The sequence below is a fragment of the Protopterus annectens genome, chromosome 1.part1, assembly GCF_019279795.1.
Source record: "Protopterus annectens isolate FY-2018-M chromosome 1.part1, PAN1.0, whole genome shotgun sequence".
Classification (NCBI taxonomy): Eukaryota; Metazoa; Chordata; order Ceratodontiformes; family Protopteridae; genus Protopterus; species Protopterus annectens.
In genome coordinates this window covers 1,242,551,394-1,242,567,689 of record NC_056726.1, presented here as the reverse complement: position 1 = coordinate 1,242,567,689, position 16,296 = coordinate 1,242,551,394, and the positions used below count along the sequence as shown (strand labels likewise).

General features: G+C 40.3%; 1 protein-coding gene across 4 annotated transcripts in view; it reads right to left on the bottom strand.

Moving 5' to 3' along the window:
- The window catches only part of LOC122809628 (gastrula zinc finger protein XlCGF26.1-like), a 382,837-nt gene that overhangs the window by 289,331 nt on the left and 77,210 nt on the right, over positions 1-16,296 (bottom strand). The gene's annotated exons all lie outside the window — the stretch shown is intronic.

Genomic DNA, 16,296 nt, shown 5'->3' with positions numbered 1-16,296 from the left:
TTGGTGGAGGACTGGAGATGCCCAGCAGGAAGACAGTGACTACTTACGAGTTGCAAATTCATTACTATATTCAGCCCTGTTATCACAATGGCATCTAATATAAACAGGAAGCTGGACAACAACATGAACTGGTTTGATATCAGCAAAATTAGTGCAGTACTTGTAACCTTTGGAAACATCTTTCAGTAAAACCTGGTAAACGCTGCACAGCTAACAGTTCAACAGTTGATAGGTTTGATTGAAAATTATTAATCATTTATACAGCTTGGGAGGTAGGGGTGGCTAAACATAGAGTTAAGGTACAGACTTGGGAGTGTGAGGACCTACATCTAATACTCAGCAGAAAGGGGCATCAAATCTGCTAGCCGACAAATTCAGCTCAAATTCCACCTCCCAGCTCTCACCCAAAAAGTACCCTCCACGACTCTACCTGCAATTATCACCAAAGAACAGGCTGCCACTGCACTCACCAAAGTTAAAAACACAGCTTCAATGGGGCCTGACAATATACCAGGTTGCTTCTTAAACAGCTTAAATCAGGACTTATCAGGCCCAATAGGATTTCTATTTAACCACAGCCTCTGGACTGGCTTTGTCCCACTAGAGTGGAGGATACCAACAGTCATACCTCTGCATAAAGGGGACCATCTACTGACCAGGGAATTTAAAGACCCATAAGTTTGACTGGTCTTATATGCAAGGCCATGGAATGAATAATCATGGACCAGATAAATAATGACACAGGAGACTGCAAAATACTGGACCCGACCCAATTCAGCTTTGTCAAGGGCAGGTTATGCCTACTGTCTCTAGTGGATTTTTTAAGAAAGTTGCTATGGCGATGGAGGAGGGTAAAACAGTACATACCACTTGCCTCGACCTGGCCAAGGCATTTGATACAATTCCCCACTCGGATATTATAAATAAATTCACAAAACTGGTCATAAATCTCTTTGTCACCAGATGGATAGCAAATTGTCTCATGGACAGGACACATATGGTTAAAGTGGGTGAATCCAGATGCAGCAAGAAACCAGTTATCAGTGGTGTGCCATAGGGCTTAGTACTGGGAACACTCTTGTTCGGAATATACTTCTCTGAAGTCAAGGCAAACGTGAAAGGCCTCTGCATGACAAGGTTTTCTGATGACTGAAAGTTTGGGGGCAATCATTGAATCATGCTGATTTAGATATCCTCCAGGATGGCCTAGATCAGACAAATGATTAGTACGAGAACCATGGCCTAAAATTAAGTGCAAAAAAAAACAAAGCATTACTGCACCCTTTGGGAAGTCAAATACCCCTGCAAATTACAACATCAACAACACTCCCCTTACAGTGGACTCACAGGGGAGAGACTTATGTATACAGATAGTAGCCTGAACTTTGATCGCCATGTGCCCACAGTGGTGAAGAAATCCTTTTATGTGGCACAACTTACAAGTAAAGGTATGGCATCCAGATTCTAGGAAATTATAGTCCTGCTGTATTCATCCCTCATTAGACCAATAATCAAGCACAGTGTATCATTTGGCATGTACTTGATTAAGCACTTACAAAAGCTACAGCGACCTCAGACATTCCTCACAAAGAAAATACAGGATGTAAACAACATGAACTATGCAGATAATTATTAAGGGGTTAGCTATACCTGACATACAAGGCACTCGCAAATCCATCCCTGGAGCTGCTGTTGCACATCCACAAGTCAAAGAGCACTAGGGTTACCTGATCTAGCGATTTAACTTATTCAGCAACTTGGAACAAAACATGCTGGAGAGACAGATATCACAGATTGCCCCTTCTTTGGGACAGGCTTCCTACTCACATTAAGCACAGCCCTTACCTGGCCCTCTTCAAATGCAATTTCACACCTAGGGTAGTGCCTACGTCCATTATGAACAGAGGCAGTCTGTAAGATACAATGCACAGGCACAAATCCATGCCATCCTCTTGCCCCTAGGGCCCATATATTGCGCACATCAGGTTATACTGGCTGGCTTGGAAGGGTCCTTTAGCCTAGTAATCTCCTATGAACTTATAACCTAAATACTGTCAAGTAACAAATTAAGACTGGGCTGTGGCAAAGACCAGAAGCATGCTGGGCTGTATAACAACTGATGGTCACCTGCAAAGGTTTTTGCAACCATTTCTTTTTACTGTAATTATGCTCTTATCATCTAAATTGGGCTTTCTACTTATCAAGTAGATACTTTTTACTTCAGTTATTTCAGTGGAGCTAAGTTTAAGTAAACTAAATTTGCATTTTCAATTAATGTAGGCTAAGCAGCTGTCTGGTTACTTCCTAATTCCATGTCATGTGACCTAGAATTCTAATGATGTAATTGTTAGCATGAACAGCTTTGATAATTTGTAGTGGTAGGTATTTATGTAGTCTATAGTTGGTTGTGCTACATTTAGATGTTGAAATCTATCAGTCAGGCAATACAGTCAACAAATATATACACTTGTATACAAGTAAAAGCTAATTAGTACAGAATAAGATTCCTTCTAAAGTGTAAAATGACTGGCAAACAATATCGTAACACAGATGTTACACTAATAGTTGCCTATTATAAGATAATCACTTTTAGGGAGAAAGCTAAGGGTATAAAATCTACAGTAAGGGTGCTTGTATTACTCACTTTTTGTTAGCGCTGGAATGAAAATTTTGGAATATTCTATGCATCTGTAAAGACGAATATGATAAAGAGATAAAGATCTGATGAAGATCAAAAAGGTACAGTGATGCTGATAAAAAAAGCCTTATATGGATTCCAGAACTGCATGCAGTACTCAAAATGTAAACCAATTTCCCCACCCCAGCCCAGGAATACACTCCAGCATTCTATCCACTTCTGTCACTGCCCTCTCTTGTATGTTTAGGCAACTTTAGCATAATAATGGATGCAAAAAACTGAAGAAATAGGGAGCCTAGAGGGAAAATCTATAATGTCCGTTGGAGAGGTCTTGTAATAATTATCCTGAATGCATAAAACATGATGTATAATATGTTTCAGCACAAGGGCAGGTGAATGAAAATAGGAAGTCCAGAGGAACATTCTGCTTCTCTGTCTTCAAGTCATCATGTATTCCCAGTGCTAATAACGTTCTCATAAGAGCAACTGGAGCTTCCAGTATACCCTAGTCTGCAGCATTACCTTCAGTATACACAAGTATACAGAAGGTTCTAGCATTACTGAACTGAACTGACTATAGGTATAAAAAGAGTATCACTGCATTGTGAAGGTAGATGCTCACATAAGCATGCCATAGCCTCACATAATGCATGCCACAGCTGCATTGTCTTTATTCTTAACCTTGACCACATATATGTGTGTGTGTGGGGGGGAGGGGTGAGTGGCACATAGGTGTATGTGGCATGAGTGGTGCATGTGTGTGTTTGTGTGCATCGTGAGTGGCACGTGTGTGTGTGGTGTGAGTGGCATGTGTGTGTGTGCAGAGTGAGTAGCACAAGTGTGGGTGTGGCGCACTTTTTTGTGTGTGGTGCAAGTGGTGCACATGTGCATGTATGTGTGTGTGTGTGTGTGTGTGTGTGTGTGTGTGTGTGTGTGTGTGTGTGTGGCACAAGTGGCGCACATGTGTCTGGTGCACTCGTGTGTGTTTGGCGCACACCCCCATGTGTGGCGTGAGTGGCGCATGCCCCCCATGTGTGGCGTGAGTGGCACACACCCCCCCATGAGTGGTGTGAGTGGCGCACACCCCCCATGAGTGGCGTGAGTGGCGCACGCCCCCATGTGTGGCGTGAGTGGAGCACGCCCCCATGTGTGGTGTGAGTGGCATATATGTGAGTGGTGCACGTGCGAGTGGCATGCGTGTGTGGCATGAGTGATGCACGAGTGGTGGGTGTGTGGCATGAGTGGCACATGAGTGGTATGTATGTGTGGCATGTGTGGTGTACATGTACATGTATGTAGTGTGTGCACTTGCAAGATCTGTTGTGTTCATGTTATTGTCAAAAAATCTGACTGTTTTGTTTGTGTTAAAATCTCCTTTTGACTACAAAAACAACTACCCACTTAGAAACCGCCAAACCATTTACAGTGACAATTACATGACTAGAATTCAAGGTCACATGACAAGGAATCAAAGTAACTGGACAGCTGCTCAGCCTACAGTAAATACAAACACAAGTTTAATTAATGAGCACAGTTCCACTGAAGTAACTAAAATAAAATAGATTCACTTTATAATCAGAAAGTCCACTTTCCATAATAACAGCATAATTGCAACAAAAAGAAATGGTAACAAAAATCTTTGCACATGATCTTTAAAGTGTAATGTGGCATTTTTCCACTGTATAATGTACTGGGTAAGGCAACATACATAATACCATGCACACTTCAACAGGCGTTATACAGAGAAGGAACCCAAGATGCTGGCAAATGTGCAGAGTCAATGCTATTCTCCTCCTGCATCAGTTTACCCAGTAGATTGTCTACTTAAACAAAATAAAGCAGAGCCAGGAAGGTGGTTAGGAGGATGAAAGGGCAAAAATGAAGAAAGCACTGCAGAGATATACTGCTCATTATACAGACTCCATGAACTGCCACAGGGGCTATTAAAGATGGTACAGGAGGTAGCTTAAAGGTGGGACCATTCAAGTCTGATTTGAAGTATGGTGGTGAGACATTGGTACAAACTTCCAGATAAATATGAATTGAGACTAACAACTGAATTTAAAGGGGAAATCAGATGCAAAGATAGAAGTGAGTGAACTAAACTGATTCAACCAGCCACTAGTAGTGTTATTTCAGTTTATTTGAAGGCACAGATGTCCATCACCAAAACACTGAAATGATGCAAACAATTTGGCTGAGCAAGAGCAAATTTGTTTTACTAATATTTTGATCAGATGGAACACTGCTAACAAATGACAGACTGTATGTACGACAATAACTTGAAAATGCAGCTAAAACAAGCCCAATGTACAGCACTATTTTTGTGGTAGGAGCAAAGCCAAGAATAAAACATTATGGAGTGCTGCTTGCTTTATGTTCCTGAAATCTGTGGTGAAACAGAGAACGAGCATTCATAGTTTGGAAAAAGCTGAAACTTTTCACCTGAACACTACATAGAGAAGCAGATACTCTTATTAAAACAATTACAAAAAGAATTCTCCTCACCAAAACTATTAAGGAGGGTACTGCATTCCACCAACCACATTCACCAAATTAAGGAAGTTCGCTCTGTATCAATTCAGCAGTAAGAATATATTCGCATGGTGGTGTGTTTCAGAGGGGATCCGTACTGATCCTCGAAAGAATTTTTTACTGAAACAAAAATGGCCGGGCATACTTACGAGAAAGTTCTTTTCACCGAAGAAGCACTTTCGCGGAAGTATGCCTGCAGCTAGAGGGAGTTGTGAGGGAATGACTGTTGCTGAGACCATACTATGGTGAGGATAAGGGAAAACTTACCTTCGCCTCAGTGTAGTGTGATCTCGGAGTGAGAATATTGAAGTAGGGGGCATGGCCCCCCACATGGGGGGTGCAAGGGGGATGACCCCCGTTTTTTTCTTTTTTTTTTTTTTTTTAACACACTTTAGCGAATGCGCTTTTTAGGTGAAAAGCGCTTCGCTAAAGTGTGTTCAGTGATAGCGGATTCGGACTGTTGAACGTTTGTTCAACAGTCCTAGATCCATTTCAGAGATGATCATGATGTATTTTTTTCCTACTGTCAGGTCTGAAGTAATACAAAAACTTACAGATTAAAAAGTTAAAATATTCTTCCTGTGCATTTTCTTTCTTTCTTTATTAGTTAATTCAATCATTTGATCCTCAGGCCTGTATACCCATCCATTTAATAAACAAAAATTAAATTTGCTGACTAGGAATGCCCAAGTGAGATCACCCATTTTCAGTGTTGCCCTATGGAGAAAAGCTCCAAACACATAACAAAACACAGAATTACACAAAAACAGATGTATGAGAAACATTTTTAATTGTGTATATAGAGTAACTGAAAAATATCATCCTAGCTAAGCTCATCTAGTTCAGACCTACTTACTAGTAAATAAACAAATGACTACACACACACATATATATCTGAGCTTACATGTTCATACTTACTTATAACACTAGATTACACAATCAAATGTAAAAATAGCTACTGTCAGAAAAAGGACATAAATAGTCATAATCACACCATCATTGCATTTCCACTATCAAGTGAAACTCTCCCTTTTATGCATGTAAGAATTTTATATTTAAATGCTCTAATTTATATGTACTTCTTTATTACTATGTAACCTATAATTCTGATCATGTTTGTTGCCTTTCTGGAGCTTTTCTCCCCAGGACTCCATTGAAAATGGGTTCTTGGCCCAATGGACCATCCTGGCAAACCAACTGCAAATAAATAAATAAATAAATAAATAAATAAATAAAATGTTTATGGGTGCAGTTATCTGAGACGGACTTGACTATGAAACACAAGATCATTCTAAAACTTGCTTACATAGCTTGTGCAACCATGCATCTCCATCCTTATTTATGGATTTGCTGACATGTATTAGACAACCAGCTGGGGATCAAAGTACATGGTAATGCACTTATGCTTGGCTAATGTGTTGTCTAGTGATAGATACTTGGGTGTCTAGGTTAGTCTACTGGCAAAAATGCAGCTGTACAGGTGAAAGATGATGCTCAAATTCAAGTTAGTGTAGGCTGCGCAGTGAAAGGCAAAGTTGTACTACAATGTGTGAATCTGTATCGAAGCTTGAACTCCTGCTTTATCCCAACTCAGGCTTGTGTATTACTTACAGAGCAAGTGTCCTCACCAGAAGAGTGAAATAGGTAAGCAGACTGGTGCAATGACTTGTCTTGCACTGCAGAGAAGGGATGTTCTTAATAAGTTGTTGATAAGTCTGCAAAGATGTCATATTCTGTTTTTTTTTTTTTTAGTTCTACACAGAATTTGCAATGAAGGTCAGACTTCAGCAAGTTTGCTATAAGTAACAAACACCAGTAATTTAGCGGAGTTTACCATGCATTGTGAACCACTATAAAATGAGATATTAAGGGTGTCAAAAGATGTTTTAATGCTGAAATGGACCATTTAAAGCATAATCTTCAAACAAACAGATTATGACTTTGTTTTTCCAACATTAGATTGAAGTTCTACAGCTGAAGGCCATAACTGCAAGAGTTGAAGGTAAGTTGTAGTTTAAGATTAACGAGAGATAAAGCAGTTTCAGTAAAAAGGATGGCTGCACAATCTAAAAAAATACCAGTATGGTGATATTACAGAGACTTGCCATGTCACTGACCAAAGACAAGACTGGGAATAACAGAGGCCCTAACACTGAGTCTTATCTGGAGTGAGAATGCATTATTCCACCTTACTGATAAACACACTTACTTTGTTACTGTGGTAGCGTTGCCGCCTCACAGTAAGACGCTGTCTGGTTCGATTCTCAGCTAGAGCGTCTTCTGCGTGGAGAGATGCGTGAATCGGCGTACCTTCGTTGAAGGTTGTGCGTCAGGACTGGCAACTCGGCACATAAAAATCTACTGCCAATCATTAGCGGACCGGAGTTCTGCTGTGGCGACCCCTAACCAGGAAAAGCTGAAAGACACACGCACACACACACACACACACACACACACACACACACACACACACACACACACACTGATAAACACTTACTTTGTAAGTAATTGAGCCACCTGGTTGCAGTTAGTGGTACACCATAGCTACAAAGACTATTTTGTAGCATGCTACAATCTGTTTATTCAAAAACCTTTCATACGTCAAAAAGTAATGTCTCAACATTTTTTCCATTTAGTTGTGTAGGTATGAAATTATTGACATTCATCAAGGTTGTGTCTGTTCCATGTACTGGTTTGAATGCATGTTGTGTCTCGATTTATAACTATTCAAGTGCTGTAAGGCACATTTTATCATTATGTTTGACAAAAGAGGCAATAAGTTTAGAGACTTACAGTTGCATAGGACCAGTGATGCACTGTCTCTACGGAGGAGTGCATTAAGTGCCCTTTTCCACACAAATGGAACAAAACCTTCCTTAACTGAATAATTGGCAAGTACTGTTACTAGGGGAATGCAAAAGCATATCTTGAAATTTTTAGAAACTATGGAAGAAGGTTATCTGGATACCGTTTTAGTTTTAGTTTAAGAACAGTTCTACATATCCGATTAGATGCAGCAGTGCGGGTGGGTAGTTCTAACAATATTCCAGAAGTAACAGTTCAAGAAAAAGTCTACCCGATTGCTTCAATTGCTCAGCAAACCTCATCAGATGTCATCAGCTAGTACTAAAACCAGATTAAATCATTTAATTCACTAGAGTGGCTTTTTTCAACTACAGTAACAAGTTCTATAATGAACATATTTTAGCAAAACAGATTTCTGAATAGCTAGTTCAGAAAAAAATAGACATTAAATGTTTAACAAACTACAGGAATCCTTAAATGTTATAAAGGAAGATAAAAAAATATATTATTGGTGCAATGTTCTAGACATTCCTGAACATCCTTGATGCACTTGAACATGATAAGGTATAGGTTCATAGGTTCATAGATTAGTACTAAGCTAACTGCTCTTGTGAGTCATTTTAAGCCTAGCCAATTATCCCTTGTGAGACTCAAACCCTGCACCTTTGTGTTTGTAAGGCAAACACCTTAACCATTAGGCCACCCTCCCAGCCCCCAGGAACCTGTCAATTTCACAAACATGTCAGTCATAAAATTCCTTGTTACATTTTAAACTAAAACATTTTGTTTTAGTCACTCCCCTTTCCTTGTATATTTAACCCTCCCTCACTGTTTAATCTGCTATAGATTATGAAAACGTAAAAGTAAAAACAAGGACACTATACAGTTAAAATGAAAGAAGGAAAAGGAGACAAGGACAAACAGAATAACATAGGATTGCAAAAAAAGCAGGACAGAAATCACTACTGCCCATAACTCCTGCAATAAAAATTCCTGAAGTGTTATCCTGCACAGAGGTGCCCTATACTGGTGGGAGTAGCATTCAAAGAAATTCAGTATAAAGGAGATCAAGACTGGGTAGGCAAGATATGATTTACATGCAAATGGAAAGACAGGAAGGTAACAGTGAAAAAAGAAAAAAAGTTCCCTGCATTAAAGAGAAAAGTAAATTCATTTTCAATACCCACTTTATCCTGTCTAGGACAGTACCCAGCCAGAGGGATTAACAATCCTGAACAGAAAAATAATATAATGTGTGTGTGTATGTATGTATGTATATATGTATGTATATATATATATATATATATATATATATATATATATATATATATATATATATATATATATATATAGTACAACCCATGCGGGAGCCAGTATTAGATTTGAGCGCTTTTGTTTTTTTATTGGTTTACATCGAACTTCATTAGAAATCTAATACAAAAGCAATCCAAATGCATTTATATACTGTATTCTTCACTAGTAAAGTGATGCATCTGTGATGCTGGAGTCTGTTATCTGATCCATTTCAGGAAACACTTAATGTTGAGTGCTATTCAAACCTGGGAGTGTGCCAGCCTTAAGCTCTATTTGCCACTTGAGCTCCCTGACTTCAAGAGATGTGTTTGCTCCTAGCTAAATGCAGACACTTTTTCTAAAACTGCAAAACTGAATTTGCGGGGTTGCCTGCATATTTTTGTGTGTTTGGTAGGGGTATTGGCATCATCCGCACGTCAGATGGCTTGGTAGTGTTCTTTTATCTGATCACTTAGCTTGCGTGTGGTCATGCCTACATAGTAGGCTTGGCAGTGAGCACATAACTTATGTAAACCACGTTGGTGGTATTATAGTTGCAGCCATGGTGGAATGTGATTACGTAGTTAATAGACCCGATAGTGAGGATGCTACCTTTTATAATGTACTGGCGGCAGCAACAGTTACTGCATGGTTGATAACCTGTGATTTCTGTGATATTGGGGGCTCTGTAAATTTGTGCTGCTCGAATAGAGCTTTCAGTGAGTTTGTTCTTGTGTAGCAGAACGTTGGTTCTTTTCCCAAGCGATCTGCTGAGCTCAGAATTGCTCTGTAGGATCCCCCAGTAGTTTTGCAGTGTCTTTTTTTTATCGCGCTTGCATCTGAGGATCTGGGGATTGGAAAACACGGTTGGCTGCTATCAGTTTCTTTCTGTTGATAACTGAACCCATATTTCAAAGATTCTGAGATGGTGGTAATGTATGTGCTCTGCTACTTGTCTGGCTGTGGTGTGGACGATTACTGTTGGGTAATGTTTTTCTAGGAAGAGACTGCTTAGGAATGAGTTTTTTTCAATAAAGTCTCTGTCTTCACTGACTAGCCTGCTGACCCCCACAAATTGGCCTTTCACAATGTTCTTTTTCATGAAGGCCGGGTGTTGGCTCTAGAAAATAGTTTTTATATGTCGCTTTTCTGTAGATATTAGACTTGAAGCAGTGGGTGCTTCCGTCTGAACTCAGTGTAAGTGTGACATTGAGGAAGTTGTCTTCAGTTCCCATGTCTGCCACTGTGAATGTCAGAAAGTTAATACTTTGTTTGATTTCTTGCAGAAAGCTGTGGAGTTCCTGTGATGTCCCTTCCCATAGAAAAAATAGATCATCAGTATAGCACTTGTATAGCGCTACTTGTTTGTAACCATCAAGTTCCTTGAGTGTGTCGGCTTCCCACCAGCTCAGGACTACATTTGCGTAGACGGGGGTCATTTTCGCCCCCATGGCAACTCCTTGGAGCTGTTGGAAGATCGTATCTTGGAAAGAAAAGAAGTTATTCTCCAGGACAACTTTAAGTTAAACGCAGAGTGTATCTGCTATTTCAGGGTCAAGTCTTCTGCGCTTAACTAGGTAGTTTCTGACTAATAGGAGTCCCTCTTTGTGAGGGATGCTGGGGTACAATGCAACTATGTCTAATGCGACTAGTATGTAGTTATCTAGTCTGTTGTCTGTTTGAAATTGGTAAATTTCATGGAGAAATTGCCATGAGTCTTTTAGAAAAAATTCTTTACCTTGGACTAGCGGGTTGAGGTAGTAGTCCAACAGTTCTGAGATAAACTCTGTCTTTGTTCTTTTTGAATACACAGTGTGTCTTAGTGGGGGATCCACTGGATTTTTATGGATTTTGGGGATCCCAAATAGTTTACCTACTTCAGGAGAATCTACTGCCATGAATTCATATTCATAATCAGCGATTTTATTGTCAATGTAGAACTTTCGTAATGTAGCATCTATGGCTTTGAATTTAGCCAGTACTTGCTCTTTGGTTATGGTGCAGTAATTGTTGTCCTTAGCTAGTACTGCTTGCATTTTACTTGCATAGGCTGTTTGATTCATATAATTTTAATCTGCTGTGACTGGCAGAGGTTTTGGAGCACAATTTTTTCTTTGCGACTAAGGTTACACCAGTAGCTCATAGGTTTGTCTTTGAGAATGGATCTAACTTCATTCTTGCAGACTTTAGAATAGATGCCAATGTGATTATCGAAGGTAGGGTTAAATGTACTACCTCTTCTAAGGAGGAGGTGGCCTTTCATCGCTATTGCTGAATTGGGTCACTATGTCCGGTAAGTTACTGCTCGGTGAGCTAATTCTCCGATTGGGCAGCAGATCACCTACGGGCACTCAGGTTTCATTCCACTGCATTTAGCTTCTTGCATTTGTGCTGAGCAGGGATCTGGCCCTATTGGAATCACTATCATAACTGGGTATGCTTTGTGTGTGGTATTGGGCTGGGTACCTAACCACGTGGCTGGGAGCAACAATGTTGTTTGCGATGTGAGTGGGTTGGCCAGTGAATTCACTTGTAACAATGTTATTTGTTCTGGTACACCTGCTACTGTTGGCACGGACTATATTATGATTAGCCTCTGCATTGTACACATATTCTATGCAGTTATTGCTATAAGACATTGAGTTATCTAAGAAGGCATTCCCAGTACTTTGCACGCTGTTACTGAATGCATCCGTTAACTGTGTGACACCAAAATTTTGCACATTTTGCTCAATAGGCACATTATCATGCACGTACAATACATTACTGTTTCTCATGTGATTAGGCAGAATCGGCACAGTATCATGCAAGCATTGACCATTACTGCTGTGGCGCGCATTTTCATTAGACACACTTACATTAACAGTCGCAAGACTACATTGATGATTGGCGTGAAGACCAGCTGTGTCATTAGTGGGACTCACCATATTGAGATAAGCGTGCACATCAATTTGTCCATTATTATGCCTATTAGGTACATTACTTTGCACAAATTGCATATTATTACTGGTATCTTGCATTCCATTCATATTAACTATACTGACATCAAACAGGTTAAACAGATTACAGTTGTGTTTACTGTTATGGAACGTGTGTTTCAGGCTGAGCTTTCTACAGTACAATTTAAGGTCTAGAATTACATCAGTACACCTTGCCCTCTGTGAGGGGATGAAGTTCAGCTCTTTGCTGAGCAGTTCAATTGTTTCTGAGTTCATCAGGACCTCTGACAGGTTATAAATCAATTTGCTTGTTTGCTCAAATCACTTTTCTTGTTTGCTCAAGTCTTATTACGACCGTCATTGAATTTGGCTTTATATTTATCTGTTTCGTCTGCTCCTCCTGAACCTGTTCTGTCTCTCTCTGTGTCTACCTCTCCCCCTCCCCCTGCCTCTCCCAATCCCGTTAGGCAGTTCTTGTTGTTGGGAGTCTAAGTCCAGCTCTAAAAAAGTCTGCTCATTAAACATTAGATTAGAGGTATCGCTGCTGCAAGGATCGGTATTGAGGCTTGGTATAGTGCTATTGTGGTTAAGGTTCTGTACTGGGCAATTATGAGGCAAGGGGGGTATGGGGAGTTGTACTAACCGGCTATTGGCTCCATTCATATTGGTGTCCGTATTGGCGTTTGTGTCCCTCGTCTGCTGCACTGGTCCCCGAGCTGCCATTGTACTTGGATCTGGGTTCTGTTGCCGTGTGCTGACTTGCGGGTCTCCACGGTATCCTGTACCTTCCTGTCTTGCTGTTTTGGGGTTCCTTTTTACATCAATGGCAGTTTTGACTTGGTATGCCGATTATCCCGGTATTGCTGCCAGTCTTGTAGTAGTTTCTATTTTTCTTCTGTGTGATGTATGCTATATGCTTAGCAATCCTGCTGCTGACACCATGCCATTCCAGGTTTACTAGGTTAAAACATGGCTGCTGAGTGATGGTATTGTTAATCGCTTTGATTTGGTCGCATAGTTCCTCTTGTTTTTTGTGATTGTGGCTTATCAGTGCCTCCACAGTTTTGATGCCTGCATCATTGAAAATACTGCAGCGGGCTTGGTGCGTTTCCCCATTAATCTCTAGTCCATTTGGGAATTTGTACACGCGTAGTCCTTTTGGCACAGTTTCACTGCTAATGTATTTAGCTAGGTAAAAGTTATACTCCTGTACTTGGGTCATTAGTTTTTCCAGTTTGTGGATCAGAAAACCTGCAGTCGTTAAAAGTGAGCCTGTTCTTGTTTGGCGCGTTGTTGGTGCGGGTGTCCATTCCTTCCCCTGGGGGTTACAAGTCCATAAATTGGTTGGTTTGAGAGAGAGATTTATTTTCATTCTGCTCCATTTCTTTAATTTTTTTAGATGCTTTCATGATGTATCTGCTGCCAATGATAAATGCACTTTATCACCTTTACCCTTTGTACCATGTACAGGAGTTTGCTACTTGTACTGGTGCCATTTCCTTTATCTTTTCACTAAGAAGAAGTGAATTAAATATTCACCTAGCATCTCTTAACAATACCATTTCCCTTGACATAAACATTAACCTAGTCACTCTCAACAGACCACCATCAAGGAGTTTTTCTTATTTGTTATCCTGGTAAGTGAAATAGTCATTTATATCATACTTGGTTTGAAGCTTTGTGTTTCTAAAGTATAGACAAAAATTCAACTTATGCACTGCTGATTAATTCAATGAAAAGGCTAAAACCTGTATATCCACAGCTAGAATGGTTAGGCTTTATTGGCCTGAAGGCACCCATAAAGACTTATAAACTAAAAAGTAAAATGCTGTGGCCATTTAAAGGCCATGTAGTTGAAACACTGGATGTCCTTAAGTAGTCATGTGCATATATCCCATGTGCCTACATACATTACAGGATATTTAAGGTACTGCACACTGAAAACTCAAGCTTGGCTGTGTGACCTTTTCACCCTTTGGTGTGCGTGTGTGTATACATAAACATATCTATATTACACACACACACACACACACACACACACACACACACACACACACACTTTTAGTTAAACCGAGCGGAAAAGGTTATGCTATAGACTATTATCCTAAGTAATCTTAGCGCTACCTGCTTGCACATGCTTAACCGCTCTTATACTTAAATTTGTTGCCCTGCAGATGGTCTTTTTTATCTGCTTGTAGAGCTATTGACACTCGGTGGCTATTACAGGGTAATCGGAAGGTATTTCCTCCTAACAGCATTCCAAATTATCAATATATCCATTCATTAATGTAGTCTATGACTTCCGTTTTATGATGCCCATTGAATTTCACCCTACCAATAGACTTACCAGTTACGAATGGGGAGATAAAACATGCTGCTTTAGTTACCTTTTATTTTAGCTGTAGTCTAACCTGTTCGGCAGTGGTTTTTGTTACTTGCTATCTGAGTATATGAACTGAACACTGTGCTTTTGTATCTGATCGACAGCAGTTTATAATACTTATTTAAGGTTACAGAACTGAACTGCATGTTTTGGTACTTTTTCACTACCTTACGTTACACTTTGTTCTTATGCACCTGCTCTAAGTACTGTTGTTATACCATTGCTTGCTGACATCTACAGTTATCAGTACAGATGATTACCTTACCCTACTCTCTGTAAACTGTACCCACCCTTACTCCTCTACACTACTCTAACCTACCCTTTCCACTCGTACTGTACCTACACTTTCTGTACATACCTCCCAGCTTTTTTCTCTCCCAATTACTCCCTGCCCTTTTACTGCTCATTTTCCTACCCTTTTCTTTCTAACTTTATCATAGCCTACACTGCTTGATGGTTAACAACTTATTTTCTCCCATTTTTATTTGATAGGTCCCTTCTTGTATCAGCTTCTCCCTACATTTCTTGACTGAACACAATTTTTCATGCTCAGGATTTACCTGACCAACACAACAACTAGAGTCCTGATTTTCACTGCCTGAATACCTCCAAGTCTTGATGTATGAACACTGAAACTACTGACTTCTCCTATAGTGTTACTGTGCTGGCACCTTGCACATCACCACCCCTGCATTTCAACCTCTCTCTCCATCTTCACCTAGCCAATACTTCCCACTTGTACTTATATCTCCTGCACGGCCCCTATCCTAGCAAACCTTACCACCTTCCAAACTTTCCATCCTTCATCCATATACAATATAACACCCCCTTCGTTTTCATTTTTCTTTTACCCATACTCTCATCCCATTCACCTTCTCTCCTCAAATCCCTCCCTCTTACAGTGTTCCTATTTAGTGCTTTCTCTCCCTTCCTACCTACACCTCTTGCCCTTAATTAGATCTTGACCTGATTTCACTCCATTGCCTGTTATCTCCTACCTTTTTCCTCTTCTCTTAGAAGCTTCTCCACCTCCCATCTCTTCACTTACAGCAACCTACCAGATTGTTTCTGGTGCTTTTCTCCATCTGGGCCAACCAGCTCCGTTTGCGCTCGCTACGTTCGGGCTTAATCCACTCACCAACCCCCATTCTCACCCACCCCCTTCTCTTACATTTATACTCTCACCACCACACCTCTTCTCCCTCAGCAGACCACTTACCTTCCACTTAATCTCCATAACCACTCCCCCTTACACAGCACACACTTCAAACACTCATGTCCTCCACACCCTCCATCCTACCCTATCCAATACATCAGTACCACCACACCCTCACAATGTTCCACTTTAATATCAACTTCTAACTCTCACACTACTTATCCTTTTTACTGCCTCTACCTCATCACATACAACTGTTCTATCCTACCACATCTTCAACTACCCTTCACATACAACTGTTCTATCCTACCACATCTTCAACTACCCTTTTCAACTCTACCTACACAAATAACATCCACTACTTTATCATCTCTCCTTCTCTTAATAACATCTCTAACATTTGCCTGCTCAAGTTTAGCCTACTTAAAAATACAGCCTCTTTCTCTAAACCTATATTAAAGTCAACCTCCTTGCATCCCCCCCCCCCCACAAACTATTTTATTCACCTGCAATCATCATACTTGTCTCCGGAGATATCCACCCTAAT